The sequence below is a fragment of the Urocitellus parryii genome, chromosome 1, assembly GCF_045843805.1.
Source record: "Urocitellus parryii isolate mUroPar1 chromosome 1, mUroPar1.hap1, whole genome shotgun sequence".
Taxonomy (NCBI): Eukaryota; Metazoa; Chordata; class Mammalia; order Rodentia; family Sciuridae; genus Urocitellus; species Urocitellus parryii.
This window is the reverse complement of record NC_135531.1, coordinates 239,087,750-239,112,751: the sequence shown is the minus strand read 5'-3', so window position 1 is coordinate 239,112,751 and position 25,002 is coordinate 239,087,750. Positions and strand designations below refer to the sequence as shown.

At 34.7% G+C, this 25,002-nt stretch overlaps 1 protein-coding gene across 2 annotated transcripts in view; it reads right to left on the bottom strand.

Moving 5' to 3' along the window:
* Positions 1–25,002, bottom strand: part of Gulp1 (GULP PTB domain containing engulfment adaptor 1) — a 270,157-nt gene that overhangs the window by 159,826 nt on the left and 85,329 nt on the right. For both annotated transcript variants that reach the window (XM_077799064.1, XM_026389053.2), the window contains exon 2: positions 16,481–16,583. The gene's annotated coding sequence lies outside the window, so the exon portion shown is untranslated. The remainder of the gene's footprint in view (positions 1–16,480; positions 16,584–25,002) is intronic.

Here is a 25,002-nt window from a genome sequence, read left to right as displayed (position 1 = left end):
ATTGCAACTCCCTTATATAAGATATGCCACTTTTCTCTCACTAATTTCAAGGTCTTATCTTTGGCTTTGATTTTTAACAGTTTGATTATAACATGTCTTTGTATAGTTTTGGTTAAATTCAGTCTACATGGAAACCTTTGATATTCTTATACATGGATATTTTTCTTTCTCTAGATTTGGAAAGTTTTTGCTTTTTTTTTTTTTAAGTTCTCTGATTCATTGACTCTTTTCACTTGTGGGGACAAGTGCATGGAGTACTGCATACATGGCATACCTTAAGGGCTTCTGAGTGTCAAACCACTCCCCAGTGCTAGGAGTATGAGCAACAAACTGCTTACCCCATAGGCATAGCCCTGGGTGTGAGGCTATGTGTTGCAGTCCCTGTGCGTGCTCCACAGCCTGCTCCTTGATTGGTTGCTGCAAGGACAGTTGGCCAGAAATTGTATTGGTGGCTGCCTGTAATCTGCTTTGCTACTACCTGAATATATATACATGGTAACTGTGCAATAAAATCAGACCTGCTTCCTGGTGGTCTCCAGAGGTCTTGAATAGAGACTCCACAACCACACTCTCCTCTACCCTGTTCCATGGACCTCTTCGTGGAACGAGAGATAGCCCATGCATTCACTCTTAAACTTGTGTAACTGGAAAATTGATATTTCTTAAGTCTCATAAGATTCCTTCATTAATTTTCATTCTTCCTTATTTTCCTTTCTTACTGTATATTTTCTTATAATCTTTCCGGGGTCCGGCTGCAGCAAAATAGCCGGGGGGTGACGAATAACTTCTGTTCATTGATACAGCAGGAATAGGAGCCATTTATTGTAGGGCAACAGAGCTATTTATACATTTTGCACAGCTTATCTTAATTAGCATAAACTAGATACATCAATCAACCAATAAGGAATCTCCACACTTAATGGCTCACTTTTGTTACTTTTCAAACCACTCCCTCTGACATTTTGCCAGGCACCATCCAGACTTCTTTAGGAACTCTAACATTTGCCTGGCAAAATACCAGGTGTTATTTTTGACTTATTTACAGACCTTAACATAATCTGAGTTCACAGAGTCTCTTGCCTTATCAATTCTGCTATTGACACTTTCTATTTCATCTTCCACTTCACTTATTGTGTTTTCAGCACCAGAATCCATTTGATAGTTTATAAAAATAATAATTTCCACTTCATAACTTTCTCTATTTGGTCATTTATTGGTTTTCTGATTTTCATTGAATTATTTCATTGTATTTTCTTATAGTTCACTGAGGCTTCTTAAAACAATAGTCTTGAATTGTCAAGCAGTTTATACATCTCCATTTTTTTGTGTTAGATGCTAGAACTTTTTTTGATTCTTTAGTGATGTCATGTTCACAGATTGTCCTTCATGCTTGTGGCCTCTATACATTTGAAGTAAACTTCTTCCAGTCTTTGCAGATTGGTTTTGTCTAAGAAATCTTCTTTGTAGTCAGCCCAACCACAGGTTCTGGGATGGCTATCCCGTGTGGACCACAGTGAGCTTGATGCTGAAGTCTTCTGTCAGGTTTGCCTGCCACTTCAGTCAATAAGTTTGGATGCACTGGAGTTGGATTTGTTACCTGGGTCTGTGGAGGTAAAGCTATGGCCACAAGAGTGGGCCTAGAGCTGCAGAGGTAAGCCTTGGCTGGAATATGGTACCATGAGAACTGGCCTGTAATGTAGTCTATGAGGACTGGCCTAGACTCTTGTGTGTGGGTATGGGCCTGAGAACTTGGTCCATTAGGGTTGGCCTGGGCCCTGGATCTGTGTGAGCAGTTTGGAACCTAATCCCTAGTAGCAGCCCTGAAGCATGGACCTGTGAGAACAAGTTTAGCACTGGGATGGGTGACACTGAGGCTTAAGTTATAGGATCAGCCCAACACTGAGCTGTCCTAGAGTCTGTGTCCACAAGTGCCAGCCTGGGGCCTGAGGCTTAGCACAGGATCAGGCCTGAAACCTAGGGCTTTATGTGCTGATTCTTGCTCTGGGATGATCTAGAACATGAAGCAGGCCTGGAACCTGGAGGATTAGGGGCAGGTCTGAAATCTAGGGCCACCAGGGTCAGCCATACAGTCAGATGGGCCTTGATAGTGAGTCAGCTGAACAGGCCTACAGATTGAAATTGTGATATCTGGTCTAGTACTGTGGCAGATCTGGAAACTCTGAGCCCAGAAACTGGCCTCAAGTCTGGGGTCTCCAGGACCTGGTCAGTGCTGATTTTTAGAGGGGGAGGCCCAGTGTTGAGGTCCAAAGCAAAAGTAAGTATTCACTCTCCTTTCTGCAAGTGGATGGTATCTCGCATCAAGCTGGCCCTTTGGGCTTGGGAGACGAGGAATGTAGTAATGTAAACCTTTCCTTCTGCCCAAGTTCATGTGCCTTATCTTCATCTGTGCTATCCCTAGATCCTGTTATCTCTCACCTGGTCTCCTTAGATCTAGTTAAAGTACTTTTGCATGTGAATAGTTTTTTCAAAATGGCATTTCTTAAGGGGCATAAGTGCTAGAAAGTCCTATTCTACTATCTTTCAGATACCCAGTCTATCTTTGAGATTATTAATTTACTGAGGGATACTTTAAAAAGAAATAATGATCAAATTTTTAATTCCCTTGACTTCTGATTTACTCTTTTCTATTCAAGCAATCTCTCTCATATCCTTCTGCTGTTACAGATTAATTGCTCTCTGCTTCATTTAACTCTTTGTATCTCAGTGCTACCATCTATCTTCAGTGAGAGTAAGAAAACAAACCATACTAAAAAAAGAACTATTTTAATATTTGGTCTCCTGGTAATAAATTCTCTGATTCTCCTCATCATTGTTAATCATCTGAGGACTCACAGTTTTCCTTCAATCCAACCTCATACACTCACTCTCCACACCACAAAATATGGTTCTGCTGGTTTAAAAACATGATTGCTCCTCTACTGTACTCCAACTAAGCAACCAGTTACTAATCCCTGAACTCATTGCTTGTTCAGCAATCTGAAATCTTCCTTTTGAGAATGGTGCAGTCTTGGGGCCACACACACCTTTGATTAACAGTCTTCCCTGTGCAGGTATTGAGATATGGTTTCCTTCACAAGTGCAATATATTTTTGGCCTACTGTGTGTTTTCTGCTTATTTCCCAACATAGTCATGAATTGAATTAGATATGATGTATTTATTTTCTGTTGTATCCAGGGTTTTGAGGTGTGAGTAAAAGATTGTTGCATGTGCTTGGTTTATAATAAGAAACAAAAAAAGTCTATAATTTTCTTCTCAAAAAGTAATTTAACATCAAGTATGTGCTTAACTTATACAAGGGAATGTCAGAAGTTCTAATAGTTTCAAATTTCTAGAAACTTACTATTGTTGTGTTTATGTTTAACTATTTCAATAATTTGTTTTCATCCTTTCTAATGAAACAATGTAAGAGATTTACTTTGAACTTTCTTTATAATGGTATATATTAAAATACCTGTATATAAAACCATAAAACTGAATATTAGGTACGAGAAAATCTATGTTAAGGAATCTGAAATGAATAAAATACAAGGGGGTAGGAGGTACTATAGTGTGGGAGAAGACGAAATTGTAACATGTCTAGCACATAGCTGAATGTCAGATCATCTATAAGAAGGCAACAAGGAAACAATGACGAGGTGTTTAATTGGCTTTTTTATTGAAAACCTTTCTTCAGTGTTAATATGTCTTCCTCACAAGTAGGGTAGTAGACAGAATAAGAACAACAGCTGCATTCAACTCTCATCTCTATCATTTGACTGCAGGAAAATTTGTTTACCTGTTGATGACTAAGCTTTTTCACCTGTAAACTAAGTTCCCTACCTCAAAACTCCACTGTGATGATTAAATGGGTCTATTTGTATAGGTAGAACAGTGACTAATACATACTACACAATATGAAACTGTAGGCTATCGTTATTATTATCACTGTGATTACTGTTATGCTAAGTATCCCATAACACATTTTTGAAACTCATTCAGGAGTTAAGAAAATTCCACTCAAGGACTGGGCATAATCAGCCCATAAACTTCTAGCAGATAGGTTTTCCAGAAAAGTCCATGTTTGTTGTCCTAATTAAGCCAAAATTTTGGATACATAAAGTTGTTTAGTTATTCTTTGCATTAATAAAGTGATATAAGAGATATAAGCTGGCTTTGGAAACTCGGTATCCTCACTGAAATATGTTTGAGCTTATTTCCTCTTGTAAGTATCATTATCTATATTTTCTTATGATAACTAACAGATAAATTTATTTCTAGTATGCTTATTACAAGAATTTATTCAAAACTACTTTAAAGAAAAAGCATCTGTTTATTTTATACTCATTAGCAAGTAAAAGGATGTTTGAGTTTTGTAATTAAACAGAAAAAAATTAGACTTCAATCCAGGTCAAGATTAACACATAGTTTTTAATGATGAATCAAAGCAAATAATGTTGTTTAAGCTATTATCAAAAAACATTTTTTAAAAACTCCCAAGTAAGGATCAAATAATTTTCTTTATTACAGGTAATTGCCAGCATTTGTCCATGAATTAAAGTTATTATGAATATAATTATCCTGTAATATCTCTTGGTAACTCCAAAATAACAGAATAGCCTAAGGATGAAAGTTTTAATTGAATCATCATATCATCCAGGATGTGTTAGTGGAATAGTTGTTTAATATTCTGAAAACAGAAGAACATGCAAATATGTTCTGTTCTCACAGCACACCCATGGATTTGTAAAGTACATTTAATATTACAGTTCTAACTTTGCATTCCAGAAATCTAAATACCACTTTAGTCTTACATAAATTAGTAAAATCTGAACAGGAATGTTACGGCTAATCGCCTTACATAAGGCAACCTGGAATTACCTGTGACGACTTACATAAAATGATCTATTTCTGTGTGTTATTATATTGCTCCCATTCACTAATAATGGTTTGCAAAATCAAATGAGAAAAACTTCAATCTAAATTTATTTTCTACATTATTTCCAAAAGTAATGTTTCCCCAATTTATCAAATAGCTACTTAACCTTAGGACATGCAATCTATATTCCCTTACATATTTCAAGATATTTTATAAATACTGAACCAGGTTTTATGGTCCTTTATCCTCTTGCAACTTTTTTATTCTAAGTCAAAAGATGCACATTCTTTGGAAATCAATTGCTTATTTTGTAAAATATCTTTGTAAATATCTTATTTCAGGTACATTTTATGTGCTGAAATTTATCCCAAAAAAAGTATTTTTCTGTTTATAAAAGCAGTATATGCTCATTGAACACACTGTGTTATAAAACCAAAGATAAAAGAAGACAATTAAAATCATCCAGAAATAGCCAGGCTAATATTTAAGTGCATTTCTTATAATATTTGTTATTAACTGTAGCCAAATATATACTGTTGAGATGTTACTATAGATACAGCTTGTCTCAGTTTTATTCTTCTCACTTGTCATATCTAATGATACTTACTATGACAGTGAAAATTATTTCCAAAAGTATTCATTTAATTCTGCTATATTCCATTATTAGGTATAGTAATAATATGAAAGTTTTCCCCAAAAATTTCCAATTTCAGGTACCATTTATATGCGATGGCTTCCTGATTCAACTTTACCAGTATTATATAGACAATTAGACGACAAGCTTTTGAACATATTGATTTGGAGTTCCTTAGCAACCCAAACTAAGAAATTTCCAAAACTTCGGGGTGCAGTGGTGCACACCTGTAATGCCAGCAGCACAGATGTGAGACCAGAGGATTTTGAGTTCAAAGCCAGCCTCAGCAACATAGCGACTCAGTCAGACCCTGTCTCTAAATAAAATATAAAAAAGGGCTGGGGATGTGGCTCTGTGGTTAATTGCCTCTGGGTTCAATCTCCAGTACAAAAAAAAAAAAAAAAAAGGAAATATGGAAAACTGTATTCTTTTTTATTTATTTATCCATCTTTCTCTCTCACATATACCTACAGTCTCACAGCCTACACTGTCATCTACATATACTCACAAGATTGTAACCTGAGCCATCATGTGATTCCTTTCTTATCATCGTTTTCCTTTAATTCACATATCAATTCCACTTTTGTCAAATATCAGAATTTTATTTATCCTCTCCATTCCCACTGTCTTCTCCTTTTGAAGCCACTATCATTTCAATATATATAATTGCTATGTCTTTGCTATCTTTTTCCTCCCATGTTACTCAGATTATTCCTCATCTCCACATTGCACCCAATGTGATTTTTATAAAACACAAATCTTCTTAAGTCATTTGCTGCTTAATTCCCTCCTGTGTCGTCACCACCACCCCCACACATGCTATTAGAGTTAGGGTAATGTCAAATTCCTTAAAATTTTTTCTTATTGTCATCTGCCCCATTACTTTCTTTGTCATTATCCCTTCTCTCCTCCTCTTCCTCCTCCTCCTCCTCCTCCTCCTCCTCCTCCTCCTCCTCCTCCTCCTCCTCTTCTTCTTCTTCCTCTCTCTCTCTCTCCCTCCCTCCCTCCCTCCTTCCCTCCCTCTCTTCTCCTCTCCCCTCACTCCCCCAGATCTTGCTAGGAACACCAATAGTATTTGGTATTCTCCCATTGTTGGTTAAATACTATTCTCCACAAGATTGAGACTTACTCAGAATCTCAGGTGATCTCATTAGGAAATAGGTTCTTTGCAGATATAATTAGCTCAAGGAATTCTGACAAAAAACAATTCTGAACTTCCTATGGGCCCCCATCCAATGACTGGTATATTTATAAGAGGAACAGAGAACACAGAGACACACAGGAAAGGAGGCCATCCAGAAACGAGCTCTGTTGACTAGAGCTGAGGCACACCAGAAGTCTCCAGAAAAGGAAGGAAACAAGGAAGGATCCTCCCTGACAGTTCCTGGAGGGGTAGTGACCTGGCTGACACCTTGATGGATTCCCCAACTGTTAGTGAACGAATGTTTGTTGTTTTAATTCCACCTCCCCCAGTTCGTGGTTCTTTCTGATAGTAGCCCTGGGAAACAAATATACCACCCATGTTATAATTAATGTCATATACAATGGCTTTATTTTCAGTTCTAGATAGAATACAGGATCCATAAATAGCAAAGAGTAATTCTGTTGTTTACATTTTTATGCTCACTGCCTGGTGTGAAAACTGGAACATGACACACACACACACACACACACACACACACACACACACACACAAACACACACTCAAAAGATATATTTACCAAAGAAAGAAAAAGTAAATTTCTCATGGTAATAAATACTTACTGAGATCTGAGCAACATTATCATTATCTACATTCCTTTTACTGGCAAAAGCTTTATTTTTGGAGGTATTATTGCCATTGTGATTTGATGGCTCTTGAACGCCTCTTCTGAGAAGGGAGCTTTGCAATATCTAGTGTTTTTATTTATGCCACACCCACTCCTGATCTTAGTCTCAGAGCTCTGAAGTTCCTTCTGGGACTTACCTTCTCTTGAGTGCAGACAATTTGGAAGAACTGTGCATCAAGTACCAAGGTTCCTGGGAGAGGACAATGACTGAGGCTCGGCCAAAAGCACTCTTTTTCGTGAATGGGGTGCAGAGAAAGGGGGCAACATTAAATGCATTACTGGTCCAGAGTTAGCTCCAGAAGTACCCATGAATCTCTCTCTATATATGAATAGATTTATTTATAAGTAGATCTTGGAACAGTCTGGCTCCTATCTTTTCTGAGAATAGTTTTATCTGATTACCTTCTGATTCTCTAAGCAAAACCATATTCTTTCTGGAAATTGCTCTTTTTGTTTAAATACCCAGAACTAATTTCTCCTACTTGCAATCTAAGTACAGTAATTATACTGTTCAAATGTAGATGTGATCAAAAAATATCATGGACTGCTTACTTAAGTAAGTGTTGTTTTATAGATGGTTACCTGATCAAAAAGTTCCTAGTTTAGACTGTCAGGCCATGTAAATGATGAATGATGCAATATGAAGTTCAAGATTTGCCTTTATTTCCTGAGAAGCTACTTTCATTTCTTCACGTATTGTACATAATAATGCAAACCCTACTCTTCTCCTTCATCTAACTCTTTATAAATGCAAACTTAAGTATAAAAGTTATTTGTTAATTTTTTAAAAATTTACTGAACTAAATATTCTCAGTTAAAATCATGAGCTAAAAATAAACTATTTTATAAATACAGTTACCACTAATAAGTCAAGGTTCTGGTATAATGAATGGTACTGTCTTTGCACAAATAATTCTTTTATAGTAAACTAATTAGCACTTTGCAATATAGAGACCAATATGTGATGAGCTAACACTTGATAGACCTCATTATTTCATTAAGATGACAATTAACATATGAAGGAACCATTCTTAGCAATTACATATTATTTAAGTATCCAAAACATTTTTTTCTTCGAAACTCTTTACTAAATGAAAACCAATGTTAACACTGTATAGGCAAAGACTAATTTGCACATCAAGATAAGAAGAGGAATAGACTTTACACACAAAGAAATAATAAATGTTAACTTCAAAGGATAAATAAAAAGAAAACGATTTTCTTTAATTTCTTCAGTGGCTTAACAGTTCTTTGCCTTTTTATCTAAACATATAAAATATCATCTGAGTATAGTTTGAATCAGTCTTCCACTGAGGGATTTGCCCAGAGAGTCTCTTCAAGTATTGTACTGTTAGCCTTACCTATTGCATCAAAATAAACAAGAGATTTACATATCTAGATCATTTTGCCACTTTCCTTACATTCCACCACATTTTTGTCTTTGATTTATTTTACCTCTCACTATTTTGAAAGACTATCCTCTTCTTTACACTCTCCACCTAATCTACTACAATGTCCATAAGAACATAACTTTTAAGACTGCAAAACCTTAAAACCACCATGATAAATACATTTGAATTTAAACTTTTAAATTTGTTCTTTTTAGTTATACATGACAGTAGAGTATATTTTTGACATATTTATGCAAACATGAAGTATGTGTTACTGTAATTGGGATCCCAGTCTTGTACATGATGTGGAGATTCACTGTGTTGTATCAATATATATATACATAGGAAAGTCTTGTTAGATTCATTCCACTGTCTCTCCTATTCCTATCTCCCCTCCCTTCCCTTTATTCCCCTTTCCATTTCTTAAGTCTGAAGTTGATTTCTAGCATGAGATTTCATTGGTTAGTACCTTCAGTGATGTTAAATGAAAGTGAGGACAATCAACCTTGTTTTCTTGTTCCTGATCTTATTTATAATGCTACTAGCATTTCCTCCATTGAGTAAAATGCTGTCTTTATGATATCGATATATACATTTAGTACTATTAAAAAAGATATCCAGCCAGGCATGGTGGTGCAGGCCTGTAATCCTAGCTGCTTGGAAGGCTGAGACAGGAGTATTTTGAGTACAAAGCCAGCCGCTGAGGCGCTAAGCAACTCAGTGATACCCTGTCTCTAAGTAAAATATAAAACAGGGCTGAGGATGTAGCTCAGTGGTAGAATGCCCCTGAGTTCAATTCCTGGTACAAAAAAAAAAAAAAAAAAAAAAGATATCCATTAATTCCTATTTTCTTGAATTTCTAAAAATCAGGGACATTATATTGTTTTTCAGATTTGTCAGCCTTTATGCAGTAATTCATCCCACTGTCTTTCCTAGTCCTATCTCACCTTCCTTCCCTTTATTCCCCTTTGTCTAATATTCCCCCCACCTGTTGTTTGTTAGAATCCACATATCAGAGAAAACATTTGAACTTTGTATTTTGAAGATTGGCTTATTTCACTTAGCATGATTTGTCTCCAATTTTATCCATTTACCATCAAATATCATAAAGTCATTTTTTTTCATGTCTGAGTAATATCCCACTATGTATATATATCACATTTTCTTTACCCATTCATCTGTTGTCAGGTACCTAGTTTGGTTCCATAGCTTAGCTACTAGGAATACAAGTGCTCTAAACATTTATGTGACTGTGCCCCTGTAGTATACTGATTTTAACTTCCTTGGATATATATCCAGGAGTGATATAAGCATATCAAATGGTGGTTCCATTCAAAGTATTTTGAAGAATCTTCATACTGCTTTCCAGAGTGGTTACACTAATTTGCAGTCCCATTAGCAAAGTCTGCGTGTACCTTCTCTCCCCACATCCTAACCAACATTTATTATTACTTGTATTCTTGATTGCTGCCATTCTGACTGGAGTGAAATGAAACCTCAGTGAAGTTTTCATGTGCATTTCTTCAATTGCTAGAGATGTCGAACATTTTTTTCACGTATTTGTTGATTATTTATATTTCTTCTGTGAGTGCCTGTTTAGTTCTTTTGCCCATTTATTAATTGGGTTATATGTTTCACTGGTATAAATTTTTTTTAGTTCTTTATATATACCGGGTTAATGCTCTGAGTTGCAGAAGGCAAAGATTTTCCCCCATTCTGTAGGTTCCCTCTTCATGTTCTTGGTTGTTTCCTTTTGTGTGAAAAAGCTTTTCAGTTTGATACAATCCAATTTGTTGATTCTTGATTTTACTTCTTGCACTTTAAGAGTCTTGTTGAGGAAGTTGGTTCCTAAGCCAACATGATGGAGTGTTAGGACAACATTTCCTTCTAGGAGGTGCAGGGTTTCTGGTCTAATTCCTAGATTTTTGATCCACTTTGAGTTGAATTTTGTGCAGAGTGAGAGACAGCAGTTAAATTTCATTCTGCTATACATGGATTTCCAGTTTTCCAAGCACCATTTGTTGAGGAGGCTATCTTTTTGACAATGAATGTTTATGGTGCCTTTGTCTAACATTAGCTAACTGTATTTATGTAGGTTTGTCTCAAGTGTCTTCTATTCTGGTCCATTGGTCTTCATGTCTGTTTTGGTGCCAATATCATGCTGTTTCTAATATTATAGCTCTGTAGCACGATTTAATGTCTGGTATTGTGATGCGTACTGTATCATTTTTCTCACTAAGGATTGCTTTGGCTCTTCTGGGTCTCTTATTTTTACAAATGAATTTCATGACTGCTTTTTCTATTTCTGTGAAAAACATCATTGGAATTCTAATAGGAGTGGCATTAAAACTGTATAGAGCTTTTGGTAGTAAAATATTAATTCTGCCTATCCAAGAACATGGGAGCTCTTTCCATCTTCTAAGATCTTCAATTTCTTTCTCTAATGTTCTGTAGTTTTCATCGTAAAGGTTTTTCACCTCTTTTGTCAGATTGATTCCCAAGTGTTTTTATTTATTTGTTTATTTGTTTGTTTGTTTATTTATTTATTTTTGAAGCTATTGTGAATGGGGTAGTTTTCCTAATTTATCTTTCAGCTGATTCATCATTGGTGTATAGGAATGCAATTGATTTATGGGTATTAATTTTATATCCTGCTAATTTGCTGACTTTGTTTCAGTTCTAGATGCTTTCTAATGGAGTTTTTTGGGTCTTCTAAATAAAGAATCGTGTTATCAGCAAATAGGGACAGTTTGAGCTCTTCTTTTCCTATTCATATTCATTTACTTTCTTCTTTTGCCTAATTGCTATGCCACAGTTTTAAAGACTAGATTTAATAAAAGTGATGAAAGCATTCCTGTCATGTTCCAGTTTTTAGAGAAAATTATTTTTCCAATTAGAATGGATTTAATAAATATAGCTTTTACAATGTTGAGGTATGTTCCTGCTATCCCTGTTTTTTCTTGTATTTAGAACATGAATGGATGCTATATTTTGTCAAATACTTTTTCTGTTTCTATTAAGACAATCATGTGATTCTTTAAGTCTATTGATATGAAAAATTACATTTATTGATTTCCATTTGTTGAACCAACCCTGCATCCCTGGGACAAACCTCAATTTATAATGGTGCACTATCTTTTTAATGTGTTTTTGTCAGTATTCTATTAAAAATTTTTGCATCTATGTTCCTTGTTGGGAGCCGGCGACCGCACCCTGAAAATGGCGCTGGTTTCCTGTTTCTGCTTAATTAGCGGTTGGAGCTGTTAGAAGTAAACAACTCCTTGTAAGGCTGTGGGCTGGGCTCTGGCCTGCTTCCCCTGCGCTGTACCTACTAGACTCCTCCACGTGGTGCTAGTTGATTGGCGAGGCTGGGTACTTAAGCTAGGGCAGACCGACCGCTCTGGCTCTTTCCTCTCTTGTTCCTGTATTCTCATCATGATTCAAAGGTCCTGAGTAAACTGCTGAAAGAAGAATCCTGTGTCGTGTTTCCCTTACTGGCGAGGGGTCGAGACAGTTCCTTATGGATATTGGTCTGAAGTTTTGTTCCCTTGATGTGTCTTCATCTGATTAAACTATATTTATAATCTAAGATCAAAATTTTCTCTTTTTGTAAACTTTTTTTTTACTTTCTACTTCTCCTACACATTTACATTGAACTTATATTTCCTTTAACCCTATCCTTAAATTTCATAGTCCTTGTCCATAATCAGCCATAAATCCTTTTCTCTTTTCTTTATTTCCAGTTTAGCCTAGTATAAACATTTAGCAATTTTGTTGAGTTTTAAGAGTTTTCTGTTTCCTACTCTTTCATCTTTTCCATTAGTTTTAAATGGATAAAAATCTATTTTTTGCTAACCATTAGTATTAGTCATCCTGCTAGGTATTTTGAATCTTAAAAAACACCTACTCGGTAGAAAAAGAGATTGTATAACCAAAAAAAAAAGAGAACATAAGATGTTTTGCAATTTTATACAATTCTATAGATGTATGTGAAGTAATGATTAAATATAAAATTGAAATCGGGAAGTCAAAAGTCAGATCACCAGGGACTATTTCCTGCTAAGTAACTGTCATCTGGCTTATAAAGAAGGGAGAGACCCAAAGAAAAATGTTAAGTAAAAGGAATGACCTTATCCCATGTGGGTTTCATATCCACTTGGCAGGAAAGATTTGAAGAGGAAAGGGTTAGAAAGACTTGAACATTTAAAGATTATTAAACTACTTTTGGAAGCTATCATAAAAGCCTGAAAACAGTAGGTAAGACATTAAAAATAAAGAGTTGTAAATGATAAAAATGCAGAGAATAGAATGAAAAAGAATAGCTTATCAATGTAAGGATAGACGTTTTAAATGAGAAGAAATTTTACTTGACTCTAAGTTTTCCAATTTGATTATTCAGGTGAATAGTAATTCTGATCATAGAGGCAATAAATACAGATGAAATATCATGATTTTGAGAATGTGAGATAATGATTCTAACCTCTGATCTACTGAGTTTGTTCCATGTGTAGACACAGCGTACAAATGGAGGTAGCTGGAAGCGAAGTCAAACGAAACAGGTCGCTTCTAAGATGATTTCCAGCAATCTCTGCCTGCTGATTTTCTTGCCCCTTTGTGATCCTGTGCTCTTGAAATGTAATCTAGGCTCAGTAACTTACTTCTAAATAATAGGAGACTACAGAAACAGTGGTATATTAGTTTCCCGGGGCTGCCAAAACAAATTACCACACATACACTGGCTGCCTTAAAAGAATAGAAATATATCCTGTCGTCATTCTGGAAGCCAGAAGTCTGAATCAAGGTATTGAAAAAGCTACACTTCCTCAGTGAACTAAAGGTGAGGTTATGTCTCCTTTGTCTTCCAGCTTTTGGTGGCTTCTCCACAGCATGTGGCTACATCAACAGGTAATAGGAGACACCTGGAGTCCCTGAGTGTCTTCACATGGCCTTCTTTTTTTATCTTTCATTATTTTATTGGTACATTATAATTAGAAATAATAGGATTCACTATGCCATATTTGTATATGCACAAATTATAATTGATCAATCTCATTCCCCAGTACTATTCTTTTCTGTTCACCTGATCTACTTGTTCTACTCTGCTGAACTCCTTTCTGTTGTTGTTATTGATATTTTAATTAGTAAATTATAATTAAATATATAAGCAGGAGTGGTATATTTGTACATGGACATAACATAATATGGAAGATTTCCTTCACCAGTACTTCCCCCTCTCTTTATCTTTTAAGGACTTGTGTCACTGGAGTCAGGGTTCTACTGATTAATTCAAGATTCTCACATACAAAGATCCTTAATTATATATACCCTATCTAATAATTTTACATTCACAAGTTAGGACTTGAGAATCTGTTTGGAAACCAACATGCAACTCACTACAGATGGGACGACACTTCCCAGATTTGGTTATATAACAATGCAGCTCCAATGGGAAGTTAAATACCCAAGTGACCGCTAGCCATTCCTTGAATCTGAATCTACCCTTAAAGTGTCATGTTGAACTATATTCATTTGTTCGTCATGTATACTTCATTCAATACACTACAACCTCCCGGGGTGGGGATTATGTCTTCTTCATTATTTTCTTTCTATAGTTCATGGTTTAGTGCCTGGCAAATATCAAGTGTTCAACCAACGGTGATTTCTAGGAAGGAAAAGTCTACAAATTACTCTACTTTTCTTTAATCTGAGTTCTATTTGTTTTTTTTTTTTAAACACGTATCACTAAATTAACTTCTTTAGGGATAGCACAGATCATCTGATTCTATAAAAGAATGACTATATGGTTGGGATTGTAGCTCAGTGAGAGTGCTTGCCTCACATGCATGCATGAGGCACTGGGTTCAATCTTCAGCACCACGTTAAATAAATAAATAAAATAATATTGTATATATATATATATACACACACAAACATATATATGTATGTATACATATATATAAACTATAAAAAGTTAGTCCTTGCTATCTAATGATGAAATACAAATTCCAAAGTATATCAACCCAAATCAGAGAACACACTCCCCACTAATTTGCTCTCTACTCTGTCTGTCTAATTTCTTGATAATCCCCCATGCCTTCCCGGCCCTGCCCTTTGCTCTGAGTTGACTCTCCATTTCTTTTAACTAACTGTCCTACTTATTCTGGAAATCTGGCTTCCCACTTGTGAAGAGGCCTCACTTCAGCAACTGTTCTTTCCTTTTACTTTCTTCTGTGGCACTTGGTACACTCTGCCTCTACTGGAATTACTGAAATATGTTTCTTATCTTATCATAGTTTTATTGAAAAGTCAAAGTAACAAGGAACTATTTCTGTGCTTCTCTTTCCCTAATCTCAACTAACACCACTCCCATTGCTCAATAATCACAGTGGTTAGGTTAATGTCACACTAAGTTTTCAATAAACATCAGTTAAACAAATGGATACTTGTCTTCATTGACAAATACTGCATTTTCAGTCATGTGGAAAGATTATGCATATATAAGATTATGCATATATATAGCCACTTTTCTTCTAGGCCTAGTTATATAAGGGAATATGTTTGTTAAATATATCTGACTAGGAGAAAGCTACGGTTTTCAATCAAAATTTAAAATCCTAATTTTGAGTTTTTCTTCAACCCAAAGTAAGTTTAGTTAATAAAATTTTTTGAATGATAAAATAGTAGTCAATAATTCAACAGTCTTCAAAACTGAGTAAGGACAACTTTAACCATTTCTACCTTCTGTGGGTAAACTCAGCAACAAAACAAAAAGCCTTTAAAACATCATAGTCATTGACTCAGTGATGCTATTTTAATAACTCTAATAAGATAATAATAACTCTACTTTATCTATGTTTTTACTGAATAATAAAGACACATACCCTAAATATGCATATACGGTGATGGGGGTGAGGTAACCAGGGATTGAACTCAGGGGCACCCAACCAATAAGCCACATCTCCAGCCAAATTTTGTGTTTTAAAGACGGTCTCACTGAGTTTTTGCTTAGCACTTAGCTGTTGCTGAGGCTGGCTTTGAAATCAAGATCCTCCTGCCTCAGCCTCCCAAGCCACTGGGATTACAGTGGGATTACCACCACACCCAGAACATACCCTAAAATATTTTAAAATCATTTATATGTCAAATGATACAGTGTAAAATATGAAACATAAATTCACATTCCCAAAGAACAGAACAAAGTAGGTGTGTTACAAAAATAATAAAGAAAGCTTAGATTATAGTTCAGTGGTAGAATAAATTTCTATCATGAGTTTGACCTGCACACAGCACAAAAAAATAAAAATAAAAATAACCATAATATTATCAACAAAGATACAAAAATATAATTTATCACCTCAATTTGGTTTAAAAAAGAAAACCAGCAAAGCAAAAATCAAATGACATAGAACAACCACAAAAGTTATTTTAAAAAAAATATATATTTGTTGGTGTTTTGTTTTGATTTTTTTTTTTTTTTGTACCAAGGATTGAACTCAAGGGTACTCTACCTCTGAGCAACATTCCTAGCCATTCTTATTTTTTTATTGATACAGAGTCTCCCAAAGTAGCCCAAGTTAGCCTTCAATTTTTAATCCTTCTGCCTCAGCCTCTTGAGTTGCTTGGATTACAGGTGTGCACTGTGGTACCCCATTTATTTCTGCTCTTAATTTTATTTTGCTTTAATGTATTTTATCATTTTCCTTTAATAATTTTTTTAGAAATAGTATATAAGTAATGATTTGTTCTTACCTGAATATGCTCAAATATAGTTGAAAGAATATATGGACACTTGGCCTTTTGTAGCTTCAATCATATAGCTGCCAACAGAATTCTTCTTCTATCACTTCCTCTCCTATGTATATCAGACAAAATAAAAACAATAAAAATGAAATTAAAATTGGGCTTAATAGAATTCATCAGTAATTACATTCTTTTATTTAGAGAGTACATTATATCTTCTAAAATTTTAATTATACTTCTTATAAAAGTTCAATAAAGTTTCCATATGGTAGGGAAATAATAATAAAACATTTTTTAAAAAGATAGTGGCAGGTTGCTAGATGATGACAAGTAGCAGTACTGCCACATACCTAGTGAGTTAAATGTTTTAACTCGTAGGTATGTTACTGTTATAACACAGTGGTAGTTGGCGGACAATAAATGCCTCTCTCCCTTTTGCTGTATAAGTAGCTCAGTTATCTCTTTCATATAGTAGCTAATTAGACTAACCGAGCTCACAACCTGCTCATGATTCCCAAAGTGATACAGAATATGAAAAAGCAAAGATTTATTTTCATTCCACTTCAATTATGATAAAAAGGCATTTAGATAGTTATCCTTCTGTTGATCAACATGTTAAAACCAAAACAGATAGTTTGGGTTAAGACTTTTAAATTTTCATCCCAACAGACAAAATGAAAAAGACTTTCCAGGTAGATACAACAGCACAAATGGTCTTCCCTTAATTCAGTCACTTCAAATGTACCTCCAACATAAATCCAAATGGTAGCAGAAAAATTCACAGAATAATACCTCTTCTTGCCAAAACACCAGTTTTTTTCCGGCAAAAATAAGGAGATATGTATATATACACACAAATTTGTCTTGCCTCCACCTTGATATGAGTATCAGTGACACCATACCTACAGTTTTTACTTTCTTCAATAATAGAGTGAGATCAAATATTATTTTATTCCTATTTCTGTGTTTGTATCTAAGATTTATACACACACACACACACACACACACACACACACACATACATACATACACTGAAAACTCTTCTTTCATCTTAGGTGCAATCTTCTTTAGAAACTTGTTTATCTATTTGTTCACTTTCTTTTCCTTTTCTATCAGAGCTTTAAAAAGATCTTAATTTAACTTCCTCCAGAGGCAAATCCTGATGTAACAACTCAATTACAAGATAATTTATTTGTGAAATGATCCCAGGAAACACCAGTAGGGAGAAAAGAAGTGACACAAGTACTGCAAGGCCTCTTATTAACAGAGAGCATCATCAAGTCCATCAACACTATTGGCAACTACAGTGTAAACTGGCTGGGGAAAATCTGATACCCAGTGTAGACAGATACATCTCACCTGAAGAATGACAGAGTAGGCATTGGGATACACCAACCCTCATTAATCATTAGCTGAGTCATGCTCCCAGTGGTGTTAATTCCCTGAGACTTCCCACCTGCTTTGGTTGGCAAAGTTGTCTTTGGTAGTCAAAGAAACCCAAATGCAGGAATATCTAATAATGGAGATTCTGCCAGTGTGAACTGCAGTGTTAAGGGGAACAGCACATCGGCAGTTCATCAAGAACATCTGCCCCAGAAGACCGCAATTTAAACATCTGAATTAAAATATAAGCAATATAAATTAAAATATAAGCAAATGATAAACAAAATATTCAATAAATCATATTCTAAAATATTTCAAGGCCACATAATGATACTTTATTATATTAAAGATAAATAATATTTGCCCATCCAGTCTGATGATATTTGCTAAATCATATGGTATTCTCTTACTGATTACTAGACTTTGGAGTGTGTGAATGATAAAATTCATTTTATCTTTCCTCAAAATGTAAAGACTGCTTTGTCCTATACTGCTAGCTATGAAAAAAGGTCTGTCCATTGAGGATAGAGAATTTTAAACGTGATACATAATGAAAAGAAAACCATGAAACCATGTCATGATTTCCAGAGTGATTTAATAAACAAGATCATATTTTTCTTGTTTATTGTCTTAGGGAAGAAGAAAGAGGGGGTAAAAACTAGTTCTTTTTCAGGATGAGGGTAATTTAGTAGCAAATATTAATCTAAAAAGTTAGAGAGAAGCTATCCAAGGTAACATAAATGTTAACCAAAATATTCAATAAATCATATTCTAAAATATTATTAAAAAGTAAACATAGTTGGGCTCAGTGGCACACACCTCAGCTTAGGAGGCTGAGGCAGGAAGACTGCAAGTTCAAAGCCCACCTTAGTAAAGGCAAGGCGCTGAGCAAATCAGGGAGACCCTGTCTCTAAATAAAATACAAAATAGGGCTGAGGATGTGTCTGGTTGGTTGAGTGCCCCTGAGTTCAATCCCCAGTACAAAAAATTAACATGTTCCTCAAAATGGTCAGTTCAACTTAACATTCCCAGAGCTTTTATTTGCATTTCAGATTAACTGAAACTTGATCTTACTTTAGGAAATACTTTTCAAAGTAGAATATTTTATGCAATGTGACAGAATAAAGAAACCCAGGAAAATACCCACATCAAAATCAAGAATGAACTTATGCCTACTTCTGTCTTTCTTTTTGCAGGAAAATGATATATATTCTGCACTGGATCTATTATTGCATGATTATATTTGTTCATAGAAAGAACACTTAGAATATTCTTTCAAAAAATGAGATTGGCTTATAAGCTGCTCTTTTGAACGTGTTTTTCTTTTACATTTTAATATAAAATCCTGCTGTCCAATTCAAATGCTTTTTTTTAAATTTTAGTATGTTGAATTTGATACTGTTTTGCCACTATTTATGACATTCTCATACAATTTGAAGATGTATAGGAAATAAATGAAGACAATCATTCCTTTAGCAAAATTTTCATTTTTCCCAATAACACTGACTTATGAAAAACATTATTAGAATTGCAACACAAACTGTTAACACTTGTATCTTTAAATTTTCCTATATAATAAACCAAACTGAACAAACAAGGCAAACGAAAAGTCATCTCTACTTGTCAGTAAATGACACACAAACCACAATTATTAATATTATCATTTCTACATAGTACAATAATTTAATATTATTTCAATTTAATCTGAAAAATTTTGCAAAAAAAAAAAAAACTCCTACATAGTCATCTCCCACAGTCTCTAAAATTCAAAATACACAAATCAAATATTTGGATCTAATGTTTATTTTTCTTTTCTCCTTTTTAAAAATGACTTCAAGTAAGTAGAGCAACGCTTACTTCAACAGCCAGACACCTAGTATTACTGGTCCTTCTTATTTCCCTTATCACCAACATGCAGTTATGTCAGAGTGAATTACACTCCACTTAATAAACAGATTCCAGTTTGTTTCCTCTTCTGGTTTATGCCCCCAGTTACCCATCTGTAACCAGCCATGATCTTCTCAAATGTTTCCACCCTAAGGTACAAATGTGGTGACTTAGGAGTCTGTCCTAAGCGGCTTGGGGCAGTCATTTCCTGTGTATTCCAGTCTTCCCATTAAGGCTATGGCATACATATAATCATGACCACACCCCTATTCTTTAAGGAAAATACATTAGAAAAATCATTTAGTCCACTTAACTAATATTAACTAAGAATATGCTTAATTGTTTTAGTCAATAATAAGAGGAAAATAAGTCTATATTCTCTACATTTTTTCAATGTAATGAGTGCTGTATAAATAGTAAAGTCAGGTGACACAGAAACATAGAGGAGCTTCCGAAAAATCTTCCTTAAAAAAAAAAGATGGAACCCATGAACCTTCAGTTAGAAACTGTCTAGCTACTAAGTAGGAAAAGGCCACAGGTGGGAGAGGAAGAATAAGAAACAACTCGACAAGTGGCAGGAAAGGTAAACAGTACATTGACTTGAAAGTAAAATACTTAAAAGTGATTGTCCTGCACAAAGCTCTAGTGACAACTTGAGACCACATCAGGAAAGCTTGTGAACACTGCGCTGTAAAATTTGGATTTTATCCTAAGGTGACAAGAGGATGATAAAACAGGGAAGTGCTACACACACACACACACACACACACACACACACACACAAATATGTATATATGTGGGTGTACATATATATAAAACATATATAGGTACATATATATGGTTAAACATATGATATACATGTATATACATATTTGTATAAATGTTATAATAACATTGAGATAGATAGATAGATATTATTTTAGGAAGATCTTGCTGCTAGTGTGGCTCAGAGCAGACATGAAAGAAATCAGATCACATATGGGGAGGGGGGAACAATTCATATCTCAGCAGATTTTTCAACCCAGACTCTCAAGCCAGGAGATCCTGGAACAACGTAAACCAAGTTCTGAAAGAAAATGGATGCCAACCAAGAATTTTATATCCAGCAAAATTAAGCTTCAGATTTGGTGACAAAATGAAAACTTTTCATGATAAACAAAAGTTAAAAGAATTTAAATCGAGAAAGCCTGCAATACAGAGCATTCTCCACAAAATATTCCAGGAGGAGGAAATGAAAAACAACAATGAAAATCAGCAAAGAGAGGAACTACACTAAAGGAAAGGCCAATCAAAGGACAAACCAAGTCAAGATAAAAAAAAGCAAAACAAAAATAAACCAAAATGTCTGGGAATACAAATCATATTTCAAAAATAACCCTGAATGTGAATGGCCTCAACTCCATCAATTAAAAGACACAGACTGACAGATTCAGTTAAAGAAAAAAGACCCAACAATATGTTTCCTTCAAGAGACTATCTCACAGGAAAAGACATCCACAGACTGAAGGTGGAAGGGTGGGAAAAAACATACCACTCACATGGACCATGTAAACAAGCAGCAATCTCCATCCTCATATCAGATAAAGTGGACTTCAAACCAAAGCTAGTGAAAAGGGATAAAGAAAGACATTTCATACTGCTTAAAGGATTCATACATCAACAAGACATAACAATCATAGATACCTATGCCCCAAATAATGGGACATCTATGTATGTCAAACAAACTCTTCTCAAATACAAGAACCAAGTGGACCACAACCCAATAATACTAGATGACTTTAACACACTTCTATCATCTCTAGATAGATCTTCCAAACAAAACTAAACAAATCAACTATATAATTCAATATTACAATCAATAATTTGAACTTAATAGACATATATAGAATATTCCATCCATCAACAAGTGAATACACATTCTTCTCAGCAGCACATGGATCCTTCTCCAAGAAACCATGTTATACCACAAAGCAAGTCTTGACAAGTACAAAAATTGAAGATACTACCCTGCATTCTATCAGACCATAATGGAATAAAACTAGAAATCAATGATAAACATTACAAGAAAAGCTACTCCAACTCCTGGAGACTAAACAATATGCTATTGAATGACACATGGATAACAGAAGACATCAGGGAGGAGATAAAAACATTAAGATCTTAGAGGTAAATGAAATTCTTATACAACTTATCAAAATCTCTGGGACACTATAAAGGCAGTGCTAAGAGGAATGTTCACTGCATTAAGCTTATTCACCAAAAGAAAAAAAAAAAGTCAACAAATAAAGGACCTAACATTACATTTCAAAGCCCTAGAAAAATAAGAAGAAACCAATACCAAAAATAGTAGAAGATAGGAAATGATTAAAAATCGAGCAGAAATCAATGAAATTGAAACAAAAGAAACAATTCAAAAAAATTGACAAAACAAAAAGTTGAATCTTTGAAGAAATAAATAAAATTGGCAAGCCCTTAGCCACTCTAATGAAAAGGAGGGAGAAAACTCAAATTACTAAAATTTGTGATGAAAAAAAAATATCATGACAGACACTACTGAAATACAGCTAAAAAATAAAAGACAATTAGAAACTATTTTGAAAATTTATACTCCATTAGAATAGAAAACCTTGAAGTCACCAATAAATTTCTAGAGGCAAATGATCAACCCAAACTGAGTTAAGAGGACACACGCAATTTAAACAGATACAGATCAGTTTCAAGGAAGGAAAATAGAAGATGCCATCAAAAGCCTACCAACCAAGAAAACATTGGGACCAGATGGATTCACAGCTGAATTCTATAAGACTTACAAAGAAGAATTAATTCCAACACTTCTCAAATTATTCCATGAAATAAAAAAGGAAAGAAACCTTCCAAACTCATTCTATGAAGTGGTATCACCCTGATACCAAAACCAGGCAGAGATACATCAATGAAAGAAAATTTCAGACCAATATCCCTGAAGAACATTGATGCAAAAATTCTCAATAAAATTCTGGCAAATTGCATATAAAAAATATAAAAAATAGTGCACCATGATCAAATGGGGTTTATTTTAGGGATGCAAGTTTGATTCAACATAAGGAAATTAATAAATATGATTCATCACATCAATAGACTTAAAGACAAGAATCATATGATTATACCAACTGATGCAGAGAAACTATTGGACAAAATACAGTACCCTTTCATGTTCAAAACATTAGAAAAACTAGGGAAAGTAGGAACGTATCTCAACACTGTGAAAGCTATCTATGCTAAACCAAAGGCTAACATAATTCTAAATGGAGAAAAATTGGAAGCATTCCCTCTAAAACCTGGAAGAAGACAAAAATGCCCTCTTTCACCACTTCAACATAGTCCTTGAAACTCCAACCAGAGCAATTAGACAGACAAAAGAAACTGAAGGTATAGAGATAGGAAAAGAAGAACGCAAACTATCATTATTTGCTGATGACATGATTCTATACTTAGAGGATCCAAAAAACTCCACCAGAAAATTTCTAGAATTAATTAATGAATTCAGTGAAGTAGCAGAATATAAAATCAATACCCATAAATCAATTGTGTTTCTATACATCAGTGATAATTTCTCTGAAACAGAAATTAGGAAAATGACCCCATTCACAATAGCCTCAAAAAAATAAAATAAAATAATTGGGAACCAACTTAACAAAAGAGGTGAAAGACTTCTATAATGAAAACTGGAGAACACTGAAGAAAGAAGTTGAAGAAGTCTTTAGAAGACAGAAGATTTCCCATGCTCTTGGATAGATAAAATTAATATTGTCCAAATGGCCATACTACCCAAAGCACTATAGAGATTCAATGCGATTCCAGTTAAAATCCCATATTATTCCTTATGAAATAGAAAAAACAATTATGAAATTCATTTGGAAAAATAAGACACCAAGAATAACCAAAGCAATCCTTAACAAGATTATTAAGGATAATAATCCTTAACTGTATTATGATGGAAGATCATAATACTGCATCATAATACCAGACCTTAAACTAAAAAGCTATAGTAACAAGAATGGCATGATATTGGCACCAAAATAGACATATAGATCAAAAATACAGAATAGAAGATACAGAGACAAACCCACAAAAATATAGTTATCTCATACTAGACAAAGATGCCAAAAACATACATTGGAGAAAAGATAGCCTCTTCAACAAATGGTGCTGGGATAACTGAAAATCCATCTGCAGCAAAATGAAAATAAACCCCTATCTCTCACCATACACAAAACTCAGCTCAAAGTATATCAAGGACCTAGGAATTAGACCAGATTCCCTGTGTTTAACAGAGGAAAAAGTAGTTCCAAATTTTTATCACATCGGATTAGGCCCCAACTTCCTTAATAAGACTCCTAAAGCACAAGAAATAAAATTAAGAATTAATAAATGGGATGGACTCAAACTATAAAGCTTCTTTTCAGCAAAAGAAACATCAATGAGGTGAAGAGAGAGCCTACACTTTGGGAGCAAATTTTTCCTACATGCAGGTCAGATAGAGCACTAATCTCCAGCATATATAAAGAACTCAAAAAACTTAGCACCATAAAAACAAACAACCCAATTAATAAATGGGCCAAAGAACTGAAAAGACACTTTTAAGAAGAAGATATATATTTGGACAACAAAATATGAAAAAATGTTCAACATCTCTAGTAACTAGAGAAACGCAAATCAAAACTACTCTAAGATTTCATCTCATACCCGTCAGACTGGCAGTTATCATGAATACAGACAACAGTAAATGTTAACAAGGATGAGGGGGAAAAGGCACACTCACACATTTCTGTTGGGACTGCAAATTGATGCAACCAATCTGGAAAGCAGTATGGAAATTCCTTAGAAAACTTAGAATGGAGCCACCATTTGACCCAGCTATGCCCCTGCTCAGTCTATATCCAAAGGACTTTAAATTAGCATACTATAGTGACACAGCCACATCAAATGTTTACAGCAGCTCAATTCACAATAGCTAAACTGTGGAAGCAACCAAAAGGCCCTTCAACAGATGATTGGATAAATAAATTGTGGCATATATATACACAATGTAATATTACTCAGCATTAAAAGAGAATAAAATTATGGCGTTTGTAGGTAAATAGGTGGAGTTGGAGACTATCATGCTAAGTGAAGTAAGCCAAATCCAAAACCAATGTTCTCTCTGATAAATATATGCTTATCTATAATGTGGGTGGAGAGGGTAGCATGGGAGGAATGGAGGAACTTTCATGGGGCAAATG